Source organism: Bombus pascuorum, chromosome 9 (assembly GCF_905332965.1).
Source record: "Bombus pascuorum chromosome 9, iyBomPasc1.1, whole genome shotgun sequence".
Classification (NCBI taxonomy): domain Eukaryota; kingdom Metazoa; phylum Arthropoda; class Insecta; order Hymenoptera; family Apidae; genus Bombus; species Bombus pascuorum.
In genome coordinates this window covers 8,895,231-8,913,230 of record NC_083496.1, presented here as the reverse complement: position 1 = coordinate 8,913,230, position 18,000 = coordinate 8,895,231, and the positions used below count along the sequence as shown (strand labels likewise).

Genomic DNA, 18,000 nt, shown 5'->3' with positions numbered 1-18,000 from the left:
AAGTTTTAGACGCAAAATTTATAAACCTGAATATTTCATTCATTTTATGAAAGATTATCGTGTGATCAAACTTATCAAGTGGTTGCACGAACAAAAAGCAGTCGTAACTTATTCCGAAACGCGATAAAATATCTTATTATCTTCGGTATATGTTCGGCGCCCGTACGAAGTAACGTTATATCGATTTTAAATAAACGTAAATATTATGCTTAAACAATAGATCGTAAATGTAACGAAATTATATCTCGAAGATTCTTCCGATAATTTTACTTAAAATTTCGTATTACACGAAAGTTCCAATCGTCAAATTGTATTTTGTCTAAATTATCTTTTATGGATAACACGTCATACGCTGCCGCAATTTTACGATTTTTACGTTCTATGAAAATTGTTTCCATGTTCACAAAACACGTGTAACCCGAAGATTATCCGTGGTATCCATCTCAATCGATTTGTTTCACATCGTATTATTCGATGAAAGGTTAAACAAGTCCGATGTATCAAAATCAGCCACATGATGGATCGCATTTTCTAAATGAGACCCTGTCTCTGATTTTTCGCCGTACAGCTTATATACGACAAACGAATTTAGAATCGACGCGTTATTGAACGCGCCGACAAAGAGCCGGAGGACCACCACGGGGATAATTAACGCGCGTTAATTGCCCGTGCGTGCGTGTACATCGAAGCGCAGCACCGACGCGTGTGTTCAGACGCGAGCTGTCACGGCGATTCGATACGATCGTTCGTGCAATTCGCACGTCAGTCACGCGTGAACGAACACACGTCTTAGCGCATTGGTCAGCGAGAGCACACGTGTACCGTTCGATGATGCGCATCTCGCACCCCGAGACCCGCTTTCGTACTCCTCGATCAGAATAAGTGATTAATTGAAACCGCCTCTTGCTTTGCTTTTCCATCATAAATCAAGAGCTTTAGCGTAACTGGTTCTACAGATTCACGACGTATTTCTCGTTATCAGTTAAATATACGTCGTTAAGGGTGGCAAGGCGTTGCTTGTTAGAGAGAAAAATCAATCCCGGAACGAATGCCAGATGATATCGCGTTAAAGCCGATATTTCACTTACAACTGCCTAGTGTCGACGCACGCGTCGCGAATCAGAAATCAACTATACGATCCACTCAATTTTCAATAGCGTCAATTTGATCGTAACAACAAGCGATATACCTTACGCTTGCAATGCACATCGAGATCTTTGTTGATAATATATCAATCGTCGAAAGCATTGAACATTATTCTATGGTCGATCTTCCGAGTAAAATCGAACCGACATTCAAGTGTTAACCGTAAAGTTCTAACGAACGTGACCTCTGCGCGTATTTGAATATAGACTTAGCTTGACAATAAGTCACGATTCGATTAGCCCGTTGCGGCGAAACCGGAGGGAGCCAGTCGCACGTGTGTATCTTATCGTAAACTCACGCCTCCTCTTCTTCTCCCGGAATTGCTCTCAGCCGCTGGTTCCAGCCGAGTCGTATCGTCGGATATACACACTGCGTGGGTGTACGCAGCCGCCGTTAAAGGTGCACCCCATATTGTGTACACTTCTAACGACCATTGCTCCCAACTGTATCAATTTGCATCGCTACCCGCTCGTGTGTCCCCGTCTCAATTTCATCCCCAGTTCTTTTTCATAAAATCTACTCATTTTACGCGAGTATCATCGAAAGTTATAACATGGACGGTGGAAGCGTATTACGATACCTTTAACCTTCTCGATGTTGATTAAAATGAGAAACCGCTGCAGATGTTTAAAACGGGTATAGTTATTTAGTTCCTGGTTAATATAAGATATCGGGAGCAAAAAATGAACTAATGCGAGTTTACGGGTTTGATTTATTCCAGTAAGCTGTATTTATTGTACGAAAGTGGAGAAATTCACGTTTTCCAAATCACGTGCAGATAACGAAACCGGTTGTCAATATTTTGTACTTACGTTTATTTCAGATAGTAAATTATTCGGTTTGTTGAATATTACGGTTAGTCCACTTTTGTTCTCGATACTTCGTACGTATTTATTTCTCGTATGGTAGATTTTAAAACAGGAAACATATCGTTATCTGTGTCGTTTTATATAATTATAAGTTTTAACGATTTATAGTCTGCAGCGTGCTTGTACAACGTACGCGCATAGTGACAGAGCTAATTTCAAGATCACCTTGTAGCTCTAATCAAGCAATTCAAAGCGAATTCAATATTACACGCAACGTACCTACATACATGTAAATGAGGATTTCAAAGATCCCATACTTAACTGCCATCTTCTATAACATACGAAAATATATCTTGAAACAACGAACGGTTAATAAAACAATTATTAATCAACGTCGGAAAGATGATAATTGTCGCAAAGATGGAAGGCCTAACGATCGTTTTAGTGGCTGCGGATGATCGAGTCGATGAGACGATACGCCTGATTCTCGGGTCAATCGTGTACTTGAAAATCGGAACAGAATTTCAGATCGCAATCTTCACAGGTTATAATAACGGTGCTATCCGGACATCATCCCGTTCCAATGATCCGCATTCCGGGCAATGTCGTGTTCGGAAGATTGCTTACTCCGCTGTTTAATACGTACGTTCGAGGTCTGTCGATCGGTTCTCAAAGTGGAATCGCCGCCATTCTCGCGATGGATTCCCTGGATGCCAGTAGTCGGCCGATCGGTCGGCCCTCCGGTGATTTGGAGAAAAGAGGCGGAGAAGAGGGTGGAGGGTGGAGAGGCCTTTTTTTCCCGCGGAGCTGAGGATGAAGATTGTTGGTTTTGCTATACCGGTACCGTAGTGGTGAATGCCCCACGGCGGCAAAAGGCGGTTGCTGCTTTCTGAGAACGGGTCGGAGTTGGCCGCACCGGGAGCGGTGATTGCGTGGTGATTAGCCTCCACCTTCGCCTCTCTTTGGACCGACTCGAACGAGGGAGAAAGGAGTAAAAGAGAAAGACAAGCAAACAGAGAGTCCACGTACTGTCCAGCCGGAAAGAGAGGCATATCGTGTTGAAAGAAGGAACGCAATATCATTGCCAGGCACGAATGTGGGAGCGAGTTGCTCGATACAAAGCGTTCGAGAGTATTTCGCGTACGAGTCTGTAAAGTAACGCGACGGGACCTGGAAGATAAGTATGTGCTCCGTCACACGTACGCGTCACCGGGAATCGCGTGTGCGAGGCGAACGCGTCGCAGCAGACATTAATAAATGTGAGTTGCACCTTCGCAAACGAAAGAGACGGAATTGTAGCGTGAACTGTGGTTTCGTTGTTGGACACGATTTCTACTTCGCTTGGTAAAACATCTGCAAATTATTTATAGGGAAAACAGCGGATGTATCGTATTTGTACTATTTTTTCATCATATCTGAGTAAAAAGAAGCAATATCATTGTAGAAAAGTATATGTTTAGAAAATAATAAGTATGCTCGATAACCAAGGTTAAGGTCAGGTTCGATGTAACATGTTTGTAACATTTTTCCAAGGCTACTGTTTTATCAGATAATTTCCTTGTAAACAAGTGTTAATGTTTCAACCAATTTTCTAATCATCGCAAAGTCGAATATTATTTCATATCGATAAATTATTTAATAAAATATTGCTTACTATTAACACCATATCCATAAATATTTTACGCTTTGATAGATTATTCTGATCGATATATCTAACGTATTGATTTCCTTCATCTTCAGTTTCAGAGATACGATACGTGTAACGTCAGATCGAATGGACAATCGAATTATTGGCAAGCGCGTATATGCCGAAGCATGTCAATACATTTCGTTAGTGCGGTGTCATTCAAAATGGTAAGTGGGACGCGTTTCTGCATCTCTCCTTCTACACCTCCTCTCTGAATCTCTTCATACATACTCCGTGCACGCGCGTACACGTATGTATGCAGATATCGTGTTTGTACACCGAAGGTGTACCATCCTCATCCGCACCTACGACAACAATATCGCGTACTATGCGCGAATACACGGTGGGCACCATAGGAAGAGGCAGGTTATGCACGGCACGCAACATTTAATACGATACGCACGCGGAGGGTCGTCGAGAATAGTCTGCAGAGGCGTCGAGCTTTCTCCTCGCGTTCAATCTCGAAACCATACGATATCATGTATATCCATTAACTTCTACCATCAGCTCATAATCCTTCCTGGATCGTGAATACGAAAGATGCGCCTTATTTAACAATCCCTCTACGAAGAAAATGAAACTCAACGTTCCTCCCTCGCTATTGAAACTGCACGCGATACGCGTGTTTTCACAATGAGGAAGGAAAATCAGGTCAAGCCGTATCGCAAATGGTGTCTCCGCCAATGGAACCTGACGTCACGGATGCGCCAGACAGATTAGCGGGCCGCAGGAAGATTTGCATTTTGTCTGGTGGAACCAGCTCGCGTTGGATATTCCCCGTCGGAGGACGACCCCACCCATAAACTGTGCGCGATGCTGAGGGATTTTAAGTTGCCAGGGTTGCGCGTTAAACTCCATCCTTCGCCTCTCACCAATTCCGCCACCGTCCACTCTTTTTCTTCCACCTTTCTTCTCTTCCCCTACTTGCTAGCTGTCGTTCTTTTATTCTCTTTGCGCGTGTTTTCTCCTTCGTCGTCGTCGTCGTCGTCGTCGTCGTCGTCGTCATGTTCTCGTACTCGTTCGTTTTTGACGGACTCAGACCGACTGTCTGTATGTATAGCGCGTTCATCGCTGTCTTACACGCATCGTCCAAGGTATCCCTGCGAAAACAGCAACACTGTGCAACCGTTCACGTACACACGGCGAAGGTGCTTTACGGTATTACGACGATATGGATCACTGATGTCATACTGACGTCACCCATCGTTTATATCCAGAGGTGACAGCCTACCGTTGGCATCGGTGCAAGAGTTGATCGGGAACGACGTTTCACGACCGCATCGCGGCGAGAGGGGGAGAAGCTCAGAGCGCTGGAATGCACGCGATCGGCTACTACGGCGTTCAATGTCATCGTCGATTACATTATCTCGAATCCTCGGCCGGCGATAGGCCGCACACGCGTGCGCACACGTGCGTAAGAAAGCGCTCGCGGAGGCCGATTCTATGTGCGTGAATTGCGGTCGATGGTATCGCGACTCTCTCGCGTCCTCCTGCCTCCTTTCTTTTTCGAACGATGCAATTGCGCGACCCACCGTCTCCCCTTTTTTCCATTGAAAGATTGCGCGTGGCTCGGCGTTTCGCCAGATCCTCGTTCGTACACCAACGTCCAAATCGTCTATTCATGAACCTATAGCTTCTGCCGATGCAACAGAGAAACGGGAAACTAACTCGATAGATAATGCATGTAATGCTACCCGCGATAGGTCTGGTAAACGTATGTAGTAATGTATATAAAGTTATCGAAAATTGAAAACGATCGAACGAGATATCAGAGAGGAAATTACATTTGGAATCAACGCCTTTTATTGCCGATATTCGCTGTTATCGTGCAAAGGATCTGTTATGGATATTTACGATCGGATGTGTTGTCGTGGCGTTACACAGTGAAAAAATAGATTATGCAAACGATTGTGAAATTGCCTGTGGTTCGGCGTGATAAAACGGAATAAAAGAAACATTGTGATTAATGGGCAATAATATGCATTATTCATTGCGCGAATTCTTGTCAGTCTAGTTCTCAGCGGACGACTGATCTTTCTTGGAACATTCCGAGAGAAAGATGCAGGGAAAAATATTTTCCACGCCCGTGTTCATTCACGCTTAGACACGTTAGTCCTTGCACATTTATGAGCTACAGCCAGTAGACGTAGCGCCGATGGTAGAATATAATGGAAGGAATTTCACGTTATGTTTGAAAGCGAATTCGCTGTTATTTTTTAATTTCCGTTTGGCTGTTAGATCTACGATAAAATGGTGTACAATGGAAAGGAATTGGTCGTTTTGTTTGGTCATGACCGAGGGTAATTCGCTGTTTGTCGTATGTTCGATTTCGCGACGAGTCTTTACGACCAACGTCGTAAAGTTTCATTCACACCAAACTCGGAGGATTATGTCTTGCGAATGGTACATTCGTGAACGGTCATCGCTTAATCTAATCAGAACGAAGGTATTTGGTAAGACCGAGCATGTTTTCATCGGCGTTATATTTCACCGGTGTCGGAAGTAATTTATAGCCTTTGAGTAGGAAACTCGAACGAATTAAGTACACGAGGTTCACAAGATTATTTTTATGATATTTCAATACACGACTTTTCATAAAGTTACAATTTCCGTTCCGTACAAGGAAAAAGCTTTATGAATCGCTACGTAAGCTCTTAATCATCTGTCGTACTCAAATCTCTACGTATATTCAGACTTCACTTTTGTACGTTATACGGACAAATAAGAATAATTTAAAGAAAATCTTTAGTTTAAAATTAAACATTAAGAAATTGCATACCAAAGTCACAGGTGAAATACACAGCAAGTCATTGATAATGAGATATATCGTCAAAGAATTTCAAATTAAAACTGTCTTTGATTTTGGAGTTAGATATATACTTTAGTTATCCAACTTAATATACATTACGTATGTTTAGAAATACAAAACGCGAGTAGAAAGAAAAGTCGAGTCGAAATTTACGGTTGATACATGTGTGCCGGTTTAATTTTCAAAATTATTTTTCTTAAAAACGAAATCTTATACATAAAGACTCTATTCCATATCTTCCACTTATTTTTCCACAGGGAACCACTCCTTGCTCGATTGTATCGACAATTCCTACCACACCCTATATATATATATATCCAAAAAAATTTCTACATGTGTTCAAATACTTTTGCAAGCCTCAGAGTTTGCCATAATATGAGCGTGTCGAATTGCTTATGGACAGTAGGATATTTATATGCATTTTAAGAATTTTTTTAAACATGATCGCGCTTATCCTTCAGAGTTTCTTGCAGCTTTTTTACGAGTATAAAGACGTACGGCCGTAATAAACGCACTGATATCTTACCGCAAGGCAACAGTGTTATCCGATTAAGCAAAATTCTCGAACGCGAAACCGTAAAATTGCGCAGCTCGCGTCACATTAAAGAAAGCAGAGAGTTTTGTGTGACTAACGGCGGGCGGTCTTCTTCGTCTTGGAGGGACATAAAATCAAACTTTCGCGCCGCAGCTTATACGACCCTTTATGAGGATCTGGCGCGCAAAGCATATACAGAGATGTCAGCAGGACTTTTAGGTGGAACTGGGTACGCGTACCACGCCTCGACGTCCTTTTAGGATCTTTACGATTTTCACGCATTGTCGAACGCGCCGAGCCGATAACGACCTCGACCTCGGGGTCATAAAGTCGGTCGACTCTGTCACGATGTGTCATCGCGTCATTCTTTTTAATGCTCATCGCACGTCTTTCGTCCAATGATTAAAATACGAGACATCTATGGAAAGCTTGGTTAATTTTTTCTTTTATGGAGTTTATGTTCTCGGACGGTGACTACGTATATTTAATGAAAATTGAGGGTGTCTGAAAAATCATGACACAACCGGCAATGAAATAATTCTACGTGGAAGAAATAAATCGATAGTAGAGAATAGAATAGAATCTATGCACCCTTAGGTTCTCGATAAAATCAAATTGGAAAATTTGTTTGATACATGCGATCTTGGCTAATTACACGCCATTAATAATTATCTATTTCTTTTAAGCCGCTGCATATTTTTTAATTTTTTTATTGCACCATGATCGCCAGGATTTCTGTTACATAAATGTAATTAGGTTTGCTAGGATATTGAAATATCGCAATCATATCGTATTAAATGTAATCAATTCACTCATTATACAAATTATATCGCTCGTAGCGTTGCGTGTAGATAGAGTCGTGGATAGAAGTAGATGTAGGTCAATATTTTAAGCTGACCTCTTAAACTAATCACGTCATTTGCTACTTTGCAAGAAACTTTGTTTGACATTAACCCTTTCAACACCCTATCGACACCTACACGCATTAAGCAAAATCCATTCTCTTGACCTATAAGCGCATATGTACACCAGAAAAAAAACTATTACTATGGCCTATGAATGTTCGCATCAACGATAACATATCTTAGTTATGTCATTACAACAGCAATGTGAAGTTCATTAAAGTTCAAAGAATGTCATCTTGTTCTATTACGATACTACTGTAAATGTAATTACAGCTTCTTCTTTTTCTTATCATTAATAATATGTCACTTCAACTTACGACTATTGATGAAATTGTATATTATGACTTATGTTGAAATCTATTTTAACAATAACGACATAATATTATATAAATTATGACTGCAGAATAAATTTCGCATTAGGTGTATTATAGTACAACTCAAAATATGAATCGGGACCAGTGTTAAGGATAAATGTGAATTTATCGAAGTAAATGAGAATATCATCATGTTTTCGTATTAGTTCGACGTTCCTCATCGTACGAATTTCACACTTTTCTGTAATGTTCTTACAAAATTACAACGATTCAAGACCTTTTAACTTGTTTCCTTTAAAATCGTGATTCTCGCGTTATTATTGCTGTAACAAATGAGCGATATGCAAGTACGTGGAAATTGAAACGCGATAGAATAACGAGCACGTGGTGGCGAGTGTGTAAACGTGACTGAGCGGCATGTCCGCGGCAAAACGTTCGTGTGATTCTTGCGTGCACGGCTCGTTGCAGAAGGAACGAGCAGCGGTGGCCGTTGGTGTGTCGCGGCGATCATTGAACCGACTTTGCAACAATCGCACTGAATCAAAGAGTTGTCGGTGGTCAGGCACAAACTCGCTCGCTCCACCCACGATACCCGCGCGTCTGAAAGAGTCTTCCAATGCGTACCCATTGTTCGACGTCTGTGTTTTTTTGTCAAGGTCGCGCGAGAACGATCAGGACCATCGATCGATCTGGCCATTGTGCACGTGCGATCGTTTAGACAAGCGTCGAAGCAACATTTTGTACAACAGAGATGTTTATCCGAGGGAATTAATTAATGGAATCCGTCAGAGCCGAGGGGCTAGTTACCAGATTGAATTTTCACCAGGACGAGATAAACCGGCTTTATTGCTCGAGATAAAATCGATCGATTTACTTTAATTTGCAAATATCCTGTTCGCCGCGACGTTTTTGCAACCGGACCGCGAAAAATCGTGTTTCAACGGGTGACAAACAGGAACAGAGGGAGAAGACTTCTCTGATCTCATCTGAATATTTCCAGCACGTGCAGTAGATAATTAAAGCGCACACGTCATATCCTTGAATATTTCGAATGTTTCACGAGTATTACATAACGACATGTACTGGTATAAGTACATGCTAAATAGGCACACCTATAAGTGTCGTTATGATTGGTAATAATTCAAACGACACGTGCGATTATCGCAAAAAAGAAATTGCTTTTCATGTCGATTCTCATTTAAAAAACGCGATTATATCGGATCTTTTTGTAACGCTCGGTTAATTGCCCGACTCGCCGAAGCGTGGATATTTCTTCTCGTGAGAAATGGTAAACAGGTCGCGTATACGAATCACACATGGATCGCTATCGGTTCTGATCGGATCATAGGCCGCGTGCGTGTACCTCTTGGATAGATCTTTCTCGTACAGATCGATAGCCGTGTATCATTGTGTATCAAGCATCTCTATATTATAGTAGAAAGCGATCCGCGCATGCTGCACTCGCGGCGTAGACATCGCAACCCTGTACTTCGACATGAATGAACGCATCGCTCATTGCGCTCACAGGGCCCCCAAGGTAAAGAATAGCAATCAGCCGCACGATGGATGGCGTCAGGTGGCGAAAGATCGTAGATGGCCGCGTGTCTTCGGACGGTCGTACGACCATTGCTTATTGCACGTTTCGTAATTGGCCTGACTTCAGAATCAACACACCCCGGGCTATCGCCGGTGCTCTCTTCGTATCGTCAAACTCTGCTACGACCAATTATATGCTCGCCACGGTCGATCCTTTTCACCAGCTCCAACGTGGAACGTTAGGAGTTCTCGTTCGAACATTGCGTTCGAACGTTATGCTTTGTTATATGCACGCTAATCTTTATATATAATATAAATCTCTATTTATCAGTTCATTCATTATTGAACTAATTCATTAGGATTATATTAACAAATTTTACGAGCATAAAGAACTTGTATTTTCCTAATTCTAAGACTACGATTAACTCATCCCTTTCTAAACGTAATAAATTAGCATGTATGTATAAGTATGTTTTTCATATTATCGCTGGACCATCTATCGTATAAAAGCATATCTTTTTTATATTTTTATTAGATGCTGTTGAGATATTTTTACAAATACTCGGTGTTGTTATAAAAAATACATTTGATATGATTTGAAACTGAGTCAGTGAATATATTTCATAACACACATTTTAAGTATCTTTAACTTTTGTTACAAAAGAATCGTTGATAAAGATATTCGTAACAAGATATCAATATCTTGCGTGATATATTAAAACTTCATACAAAAATACCGAAAATCTTTTCCAACAATTTATAGCGATTTTTCGAAAGCGTAATTTTAATTTTCCAATCTAAGAAGTTTCACTAAACAGAGCAACATTTCGTACGTGACAGATATGATTTCTTCGTGATTAGATATCCAACAAATATTCTATATCTTTTTGTTTACGTTTGACGAATGATAGATTCGTAACTACTGCGAAAAATTATAAGGTTCGACGTGGTACGTGATGCACGCCTCCTGAGACATGATAAATGCAGATTCTTTGCAGTTGTGAGTATGGAAAATGTCGGTATTTAAAATATGGACATGCGTTATTTTACAAGCGTCGTGCCAGTTTGCGGAAGTAAAAGCATTTCCATGGCATACGATTTGCTTGAAGCCCTGTAATTGCCATCGTAGGTGGTGGAACGGAAGAGTGTTCACCAAGGCCTCGTAAAGCTCGATTTGCTACGTAGCGTGTAATTTAAACATTGCCTCACTTCTGCGCAGTACAATGCCACCCGTACTCTGAACTTTCAAATCTTTACGTACGAATCGAGAAATTTTGTTCAACTGGAATTATACTATATTTCATAAAAATAGAAATCTTTCTGATATCCTGATTATTTCGGTATTAAATATCTTATTGACACTGTATCGAATATGTAAACAAACATCGGTTAGCTTCACGTACTAGAATACATTTAAAAAATCATAAATCATTAGACCGTGGATATTTATGCAAATTCATATTTTCCATGAATATGCATTTTTAAAGAATACGATTAAAACAAATTGAGCTTAAGAAAAGATTTGTTTCATTCGCTAATTGCAACCATTATAACGACTACTATATTTCAGGTATTTTATATATTTTTGCACTTTAAAATTGTCCATAAATCCATAAAAATCCACAGTCACAATATTAAAAAGGAATTCTAATGACATAAAATTCAAGTTCTTTAAACATTGCAATATTTAATGCATGCTATATTGTTTATCTCATGTTAAATCTACCTCTTTCTTTATACCGTACAAGCAATTTTAAAACGTTCGAAGAACAAGTACTTTAATTATAAATTTAATTAGGGCTGACAAAAAACGTTAATTATGGCAATAAAACATATTGTATGAGCCATAAAAAATTAAACGTTGCTTATCATGTTCTCATATAAATAACAATGTTATTTCACATGTAAAATGGGGCCCGGTACGCGCCTTAAACCAATATGAAATAATTACCGATGCTTAACGTATTCGTAAATCCTTGCAATTAGCGGTTCATTAGGGATAACGAAACCGCGGTAAATTTTCAATTGCAATAGCCGAAGCACAGTGACCAAATTCACCGATAATCGCAAGTAAATACCGTAAAAGAGTTAAATGGAGATATGAATGACAAAATTATCGGATAAATGCGACAACTTTAAATGTTTGTTAAATCTTCGTTTGATAGCGATGGTTCAGCTGTTCTTATTAACTTTTGTACTTTCAAGTGAGATACGGACATGCTTTTAAAGAGGATTTCACATTTCGGGATGGCTTTTATGTCTGATAAGTTATATCGCTAACTGTCTGCTTATCTCTTATTTGCTTGTCATGCGAACAGAAATGCCAGCTTTTTGCGATACTGTAATTATACCAATGAAAATATGAAATTTGTTAGAAAGTGTATCAATGTACATAGTGCACAATCGTATAAACAGTATATATATGATTTATTATTATACTATACTTGAAGGTATATATTTGAAATAAAATGATTATTTTACCCACATTTAGAATCATATAATCATTTGCTTTTTTCGAAAACAAATGTCAATAATAAATAATTATTTCTACGTATGATATAAAACGACTAATTTCAAATAAATTCAATAAATTTGAAAAACATTAGTTTGTATCAAATTTCTTAAATCTTAGTCAGTAAATATTTCTATCTTTGTGGATGTATCAGTTTAAAAAGTGAGAATTTTCTCTCTCGTATGAATTATTTTTAACACTTACGTGTACAAAAAAAAATCCTTTTAAAATTCGTAAAATATGAGTCACTGAGAATACAAATAAAATGAAATTCGCGCAAGCTTTCATCGGCCAGCTACCATTAGTTAAAGTAAGAAGTCTTCCGACTTTTATGTAGTTTTGCCATAACCTGGCACGATTTACACCGAAAAGGAGTCAGAATGTGGCAGATATCGTACAGAAAGACGTAGTTCCGGTGTTTTGCGAAATACAAGATGGTGGTAACGCAGCCGCTGGTGATAAGCCGACGGGCAGATTGATATTATCGATTTGCCCATAAATCTTGGAACAATGACTCGAGATCGCCCTTGTTTCAACATCGTTCGTGTATCTCTCGAGGCAGAAGGAGATCGAACCGGTGGCCGATAGTCGGTAGTCAGACAGGCGAACCCGTCAGAAAACCAGACAAGAATGCATGAAACTGAATTTATCTTGAACCCGGTTTGCTCTCAGGCTCTTTTATTCTTTTTATCTTTTTCTCTTTCTCTCTCACCGACCAAGGCTCACGTCGTCGCGCTGTTAGTAAGTGAGCGCACGATTAACAAATTGGTAGAAAAAGTAACTCCGAAGACTCGACAAAATCGACACACGATGACATACTGGCGACATATGTACGTTACGCCTGCGTATCTTGTCAATTGAATGCACGTCTACTACCGCCTACCACGTTCGGTTTGTCACGTCTTGAGTAATTTTATATGTGAAGCAACGAAAAAGTTGCTATCGAGCAACGAAGAGGCAGTCAGACGGAGATAGAAAGGAACAAAGAGAAAGAGGCGACAGAGTAAACCCGACGTCCGTCTGGCTTTCCGAATGACGTACGTCTAGCAGAGTTTTTCCTTGCATACGAAATTACGTGTATTGCACGACAAGAACTCTGATCGCGATCGAATATTTAAGGTTATCACTTGGTATTTCGATTCGGCGAACTGTTTATTGTATTATAAATCTTTAAAAATTATATAAATAGGTAGATTAGTATAATGATATATTTCGAAGTTCTATACATTATGATAACGCATGATTAGTATCACTGGAAGTAATATACGTTTCATAAAATTTCGAATATGAATATGAGAAGTAAGAGAAATTATAATATAAATATTTATCTCGTTATATTTCAAGGTGCAGTTGCATTTAGTGTTTAATAACTAACTGGTATGTTGAATAATTAAATTGCTGAAACTTAAGCAAGCGTAACCAATTTCATTCAAATATTTGTAAATGTATGCTGTACTGTGAACAATCTGGATTCGATACGACAGGTTTATGCGAATACGTATCTCTGATACAGTTACACGTTATACCTAGTTTTAATGTTATACTACGTTTAGTATATGTCTACGATTTATGAAATATTTTATTAAAGTAAAGACTCAGAAAAATCAATTTATCTTCAATAAACGATTACTGCTTACGAAAAACATACAGATACTATGATGATATAGATAAGTTGCGAATCTTTTTTCTTACTTGCAATATCTTTCTTTAAAATATTTAATTTTTGCTAAAATACTAACTAGAATTTGTTATTCTATATCATTGTTATTTTATATTTATTATTCTAGTTATACATAATAGAAATGCATTTTTTCATGTAGTTTAAAAAGAAAACGTAATACAAAAAAAAAGAACAATTTTAATAATACTTTAATTTAATACTTTTATTTAATACTTTATCAGAATATTAGTTTGCATATATCCAACATCGAAGGTAGATAAATTAAAAAATTACTTTCTTTTTAGAAAAATTAAAAATTTTCATCTTGCAACGTGGAATAAAAATATTTTAAACTAATATGTAACAAGTAGTTTCACAATAAAAATCTGCCGGTCGTAGTCTTTAGATACACCCAGTGTCGTTCTATAGTCTACAGTCTAGGGACTGGCATAATATTTTGATTTCACGCTGGAATGCCCACCTGTCCTATATAATATGTCCGGTGAACCCTGATGAACCCGAAACCGCAACCCAGTGCTTGTTCGAGTCATCCTTAGGTCTCCGCCATTTTTCTTTTTTCTTCTTTTTATTTCCCTCGCGGTAAATCAGACACGAAGACAGAAAAATTTCGCGGTTCGTCAAAGATTCTTATTGTCGAAGTGATTTTCCACGTCTAAACGATATTCATATGTGTGTGCGTGCTACACGAGAACCGTACTTTTAATTCCGCGATCGATCGTACGTAGCAAATGGTACGATGCAGTTTTTGGTTATTTCATGTAATTTTCTGTGGAAGTGAAGGGGTCGATGCAAGGACAAATTGCGATTGGTGCAATTTCGAATGGTTTTCTCTTGCGACCCTATTTCGGTGATTGGAATGCAGCGTATAATTTCAGTTGGTGAAATTGCTTTATTACTTTCACCCCTGACTTGTGAATTTTCGCTACAGCTTTTTCACGAACGGCAAAAAGTACGGGTAACGCGATCGAAACGCGAATACGTGCCCGGAAGTCATTCATTTCAAACGCGCGTTATTAAAAACACTCGAAACTCGTGAGAGGCACCTTATTTACCGGAGGAATAAACTGCAACAAATTATCATTACTATTATCCTTAAACAATAAATATTACATTGCTATATACATTGTGAGTGTACTTTTTACAAATTTGATTCATAAAGTTCATCTATCGTGGATGATATTGTCTCTTTTTTACGCATCTTTAAATTTGTTATCAAGAGTTAATGATTTAATCTTTTCCATCTAAACTGTTGTGTAATATTATTGATACCAGATTCGTGTTCGCGATACCACCTTCTGAATGATCATTAAGAAACGAATGAAAAAATGTTACTCCTATTTTCTATAAACTCCAGAATCAGATTATATCAGCCGACGTACCAATGTTACATCTATTATAGGACCGATAGTTTACGTAATAGAGATGGGCAGAATTTATGCAGCAACTGGAAGTTCTCAAATAATTCAAGAAGCGTCTACATTCGAGATAGAGCATTTGAATTTGTATTTGTGCTGTAACTTTAATGTCACAAATCACTGCGCAAATACAGATTCGAATGTTTTATCTGGAATATACTCGTTGAATATGCTTATTGAATCAACACGTTCGATATCGTACGATCGCTTGCCTGAATAAAGCGTGTCGTCGCAATTACAAAAGATAAAGTAGCAACGTAGCAAGAAATCTAAATGAACATAAATCGTGGAGCCGAGAGTGGTGGTTTCACGGCGGCTGAAATGTGCTTGACAAAAGAAAAGAAGGTTTGCCTTGGCACTTGTTTGACTCCTCCTTCGTTCGTTTCACTCCACCTCCGGTGGAACGATCGGTTTCGTCTCGTGTGCCATTAAGAGCAGTGAACTTCTCTCCTCGTCTCGTCGCGAATCAGCCAAGACGTATATATATATATTACGCGTGCGTCCAGGAAGATGACGAAGCTCCGTCGACGTCGACGTCGTTCCTCGTCCTCGAGATCTCCCTCGTCTTCGTCACTTTCAGCAACGTACGAGAGACCACCTCCGGGGCGCACGAGTGTTTGATAAACCGGTTAAGGCCCGTCCCCGGATCTGTTTGCCTTTGGCTTTTGTAACTTTACTAGTGTTGTGACTCGACTTGGAGCTAACATGAAAAAAGGGTCCGCGATGGTACCCCGAGCAAACAGTCCGTGTGTGTCCCGGATCAACACGGCGCACGCCTCTATCGGCGACCGTAGCCTGCTCACCGACTGGGATGCGGAGGACGAGGCGGACAACACCGGACGATACTTTTCACGATACCTTCGCCCGTAATCGAGGAAAGCGAGGCGTCTCACTCGCGTTTCTCTCCCTCTTCCTCCGCCTTGCCTACCCTCTTCAATAGCTGGTACGCCTAAAGTCCGAGATTTGCTGTTTGGATAGCAGAGGACAAAGTGAGGCATCAAATTATTACGAAACGCGGAAGATAAGAGAGCCTACTCCACAGACATTTTCATGTGTACTTAATAGGAATTTTGAATGATTAGGATTGTATTTGTTATTATTAACAGTTCGTTGAAGGGATAGCTACGTGTGACAGACAAAAGTATTTCCGTAGATGGTTTGTTGTAAATAGGAAACTGAGAAATAGTTTCTATATTACCAGGTATTTACAATTTGAGGACTATAAGAGAAAGAGTAATTTTTAAATTCGATAGCTTGCGAAGTATATAGTCCCTCAAACTGTCTTTTTGTGAAATTTAATTGCGAGGTTCTCTTGAAAGATATTTACGTCATAAATATTGATTTCTCAATTCTCTCGGAAAATATTAATTTCAAAAGTATGGATTATTACATTTTGAATACTAGGTATATCGTTAGGTTTTTCATAAAACTTCATGGATTTGTCGTCTATTGCTAATATATGTATATTTATACGTATAATATATCTATACATATATATACTATGTTCTTAACCATGTTGTATTAAAGTATACCCCTTTATACTATTGTCATTTATTATTGCAGCTAACTAGATTATATCGTTGCATGTAATTTACAAAATAATCGTAAAAATAAGATATTTCGTATTTTGTATCTTACTTTCGAGCGAGATATAATAACGAAAAACAGTATTCGTGAAAATACCTATGTCCAAATGGCCGTTAATAATGTACATATCGAGAAAAATCGATTCTCAAATTACGAGCTATATATTTTTTAACGAGAAAATTATCTAACGAAACAAAAATCTAGGAATATTTTATAAATATATATTGTGTTCTTTGTACGCGTTCATAAAGTAGATCGTATGAATTTATATAATAAGCCAATTATGTATAATGAGGTACACGATGTATACATATAACGGTTAAGATAATCGATATTGTATTATGGGGTCAAGAATTTCAAGAAATTTTCGTATTGTTCTAAAATAAAACTAACCCTGATATTTCTCAAAGATCGTCGTCATTTATGGTTACGAATTATTTTTTAACTGTTGTAGAGATGCTGGCAAATATAAGGAGGGTAGAAAGATAAGTTGCACACGAAATTCAAGATCCCGTATCGTTTTACGAAAATTTTGATTTGGATTTATTTTAAATGCGAAGGACCAGTTTCTCGAGGCTCGTTTCTCTCGCTAGTTAATTTATGTTTTTCAAGGCGATTTATATGTCGGATTGAATTCCGACTCTGTAATAATTATACGATTGGTTCTCTATCCAGCCACGATGGTTAATTTACAACCATGTAATTAGATAATTTTTTCATCCGGAATCGAAATATTTGTCCAGCCTTTCGTATCGTTTTCCTTGATTCATAATCATAACGTAAACTTCTCTAGAGAAAGCCGAGCGCATGCAAGAGAAGGATCGAACGAAATAAAAAAAGATCTAAGTAGACCGAACGTTATCGTTCTTTCTAGAAGTCACTTCTGAAGTCAAATAAATACCGACTAGAATATATGTTGTTTTGGTTCAATGCTTCGCCATCCGTTTACTAATTTTTCCCACAGAGAATACTATATGCTATCAATGATTGATGACCTTCTAATCGTATTCGCTGGAATAGAAGCTATGTCACACGAAGCGGCATTGGAGCAATATATACGTCTT

At 38.7% G+C, this 18,000-nt stretch overlaps 1 protein-coding gene and 1 long non-coding RNA gene across 3 annotated transcripts in view; one reads left to right on the top strand and one right to left on the bottom strand.

The window, feature by feature from the left end:
- The window catches only part of LOC132910417 (uncharacterized), an 86,092-nt gene that overhangs the window by 53,251 nt on the left and 14,841 nt on the right, over window positions 1–18,000 (top strand). The window contains exon 2 of the long non-coding RNA XR_009658770.1: window positions 3,696–3,809. This is a non-coding gene — a long non-coding RNA (uncharacterized LOC132910417). The remainder of the gene's footprint in view (window positions 1–3,695; window positions 3,810–18,000) is intronic.
- LOC132910410 (uncharacterized) overlaps window positions 1–18,000 on the bottom strand; it is a 34,910-nt gene that overhangs the window by 8,984 nt on the left and 7,926 nt on the right. The gene's annotated exons all lie outside the window — the stretch shown is intronic.